The sequence below is a fragment of the Gopherus evgoodei genome, chromosome 2 (assembly GCF_007399415.2).
Source record: "Gopherus evgoodei ecotype Sinaloan lineage chromosome 2, rGopEvg1_v1.p, whole genome shotgun sequence".
NCBI classification, from domain to species: Eukaryota; Metazoa; Chordata; order Testudines; family Testudinidae; genus Gopherus; species Gopherus evgoodei.
Window position 1 is genome coordinate 133,635,457 of NC_044323.1, and position 2,855 is coordinate 133,638,311.

A 2,855-nucleotide genomic window follows, 5' to 3' on the forward strand; every position below is an offset into this window, starting at 1 on the left:
AGTAGATTGTATTTATCAGTTGGATGGCATTTTTCTTTAAATACTGTAACAAAAAAATCAGAATGTTAACTTTATCCTCATCAAATACCTCTTTTTATCTTAAAAAAAAAATCAAAGTGTTGGAGAAGAGGAAATCAACTACTTTTTTACCATAGCCACTTAAAATGAATGACAAAGACTGTGACTTTAAGAAATATATTTTATGGTCTGACATCATGCCAAACACACTATCTTGCCAATAAGATTTGCTATTAACACTGAGAGGAAGTCAAGAAAAATAAAATATTAACAATGATCTGTTTACACAGCTGGCAACCCTGGTTACAGCCCTACATTGATAGAAAATCTGTATCCGCATCTGATCTGCAATCCACAAACATGAGCCACAGATATCCACAGATTTGAAGAGCTCCAAACCCGGTGTCCTTTATTAAACTCTTAACATGTGATACTAGGTGTGACTTTGCCTGGTGTTATCTGCACTGGTGATCTGCTAGGTCACTCCAATCCTTGAGTCTGGGAGCCAGATTTACCCTGCTCTGCTGTGAGAATCCCCACTCCTGAGCTGTTCATGCACAGTCTCTCGCATGTAAACTGCTCCTTGGATTGTACAACCGAACGACATTAGCCAATATCTCTGGTCCGAGACTCAACCCTAGGAACCTCCATCTTCCAGTGTCCAGTTATGCCTGCTGGATGAGTTCGTCAATTTAACAAAGAAATTGATATGTACCAGGCTTGTTATCCCAAGGGGAGTCTCTGACACGCTTCAAACCAAATGCACTGCTTCAGGTAGAATAAACAAGTAGATTTATTAACTACATAGATAGATTTTAGGTGATTATACATAAAAGCATAACAAGTCAGATTTGGTCAAATGAAATAAAATCAAAACACATTCTGAGCTGATCTTAACACTTTCAGTGCCTTTACAAACTTAGATGCGTCTCACCACAGACTGGCTGGTTGCTCTTCAGCCAGGCTCTCCCCTTTGATCAGCACTTCAGTCGCTTGGTAGTGATGTCTGTAAATGGAGGTGGAAGAGAGAGGAAGAGCATGGCAAACGTCTCTCCCTTTTATCATGTCCTTTCTTCCCTCTTGGCTTTGCCCCCCACCCCCTCAGAGTCAGGTGAGCATTATTACCTCATTGCAGTCCCAAACTGACCAAAAGAAGGGGGGTGACTCACTCGAGAGTCCAACAGATCCTTTGTTGTTGCCTAGGCCGGTGTCCTTTGTTCCTGTGAGTCTGGGCTGGGTTTGTCCCATACATGACCTGATGAGGTGTAAACTGCAGCTCTGCTCTTGGAAAGTTTTTGCCCGGGCTTCCTTTAAGCCATGCCTTTTCAGCCTCATAACTATATACGTGAAATTATAACCTATAACTTTACTATAATATTACTGTAACAACAATTACAAAAACATCACTATAACAACAATGTTCAGTGCATTATGAGCTTTCTGAAGACACTCAATATGACAAACTTTGCACTGGATACCACACGATCATTTTATAAGGATGAACATGGGAGTGTATGGTGTTCCCACGAGGTACAGAGCATCACAATATGTCAATCATAAAAGATAACCCAGATAAGTCTGAACACCACTGCCTTACCTTCATGATAGAGGAAGCTACATTGGCTAGCTTACTTCTTCCTAAACAACAACAACTAGATATTGCTTATTTGATGGTTACTATTTAAGTCAGTCCCCAAAATCTCTTCAGTTTAGTTCTTGTATAAATGTCCTTCATCTGTCACAGATATTTCTCCAGGCTCTGCAGCCTTCCCCTCTCCTGAGATACCAGAGGTAGACTAGAGTCATAGACTATCAGGGTTGGAAGGGATCTCAGGAGGTCATCTAGTCCAACCCCCTGCTCAATGCAGGACCACTCCCCAACTAAATCCCCAAATGACTCCCTCAGGCGTTGAACTCACAACCCTGTGTTTAGCAAGCCAATGCTCAAACCACTGAGCTATCCCTCCCCCTGGTTTCTAAGGGGACACTTAGATATGAACCAAGGACCACTTGATCTGCAGTCAAACACTCTACCACTGAGCTATACCCCCATGACTGCTATACCCTGACATGTACACCACAATTTTACAGCCACATATCCTGAGCCTTGGGATCCTGTCAGCTGGCATTGGCCAGCAGCAGGTGTTCAATTGCAGGGTAGATATACCCTGAGCGCTCCTTTTTCTAACATTATATCAAATGCCCATTTCTAATATGTAACCTTTGAAGTTAATTTCTGTTTCCAGTGAATGCATCGTTTTAATCTTCCTTTTTAATGGAAAGCCAGCAGCAAGGCCAATTATTTTTCCCCTTGGTATTATTCTCTCAGCTTCCCAGAACATCATATCTTCTACTTTTATACCATTTGGGTTAAAATATTTCTCAGTATAGGATCTGAACAGTTGCTAATAATTAGAAGCTAGAAGCAACAGTCAAACCCCAAAATTATGTATTCATTTTTCATTACTGATTCATAGTCAGATAACTACTTGTCATTTTCCAGTGATTACTTAGAATTATGTAGAATTACTTAATTTTGTTTGGAAATTGCTTAGGGCTTGATTGCTCACTCCCATTGAAATAACCAAGGAAAGGCCTGAGGCTATATGTTTACATTGCAATGTAAGCACAAGGTAGTAGGACTTAAATCTGTGGATTCTGGGTTAGAAAACCCAGGGCTTAAACATCTACACTGATTGTCAACCCTAGCTCAAGAATTTTATAACATAGGCTTAAACCTGGGGCTCTGGCATCCACACTGCAGCACCCAGACTCAAGTCCAGCCAACCATATCTCAGACTTCCTACTGTCCTTCTGAAATGTGGTTTCTCTAGCCC

The 2,855-nt window shown here is 41.1% G+C and overlaps 1 non-coding gene across 1 annotated transcript; it reads right to left on the reverse strand.

Annotated features, from left to right (window-relative positions):
• Positions 1-1,997: 1,997 nt before the first annotated feature.
• TRNAC-GCA lies at positions 1,998-2,069 on the reverse strand. Its single transcript has one exon. It is a non-coding gene; the product is annotated as a tRNA-Cys (tRNA).
• Positions 2,070-2,855: the final 786 nt, after the last annotated feature.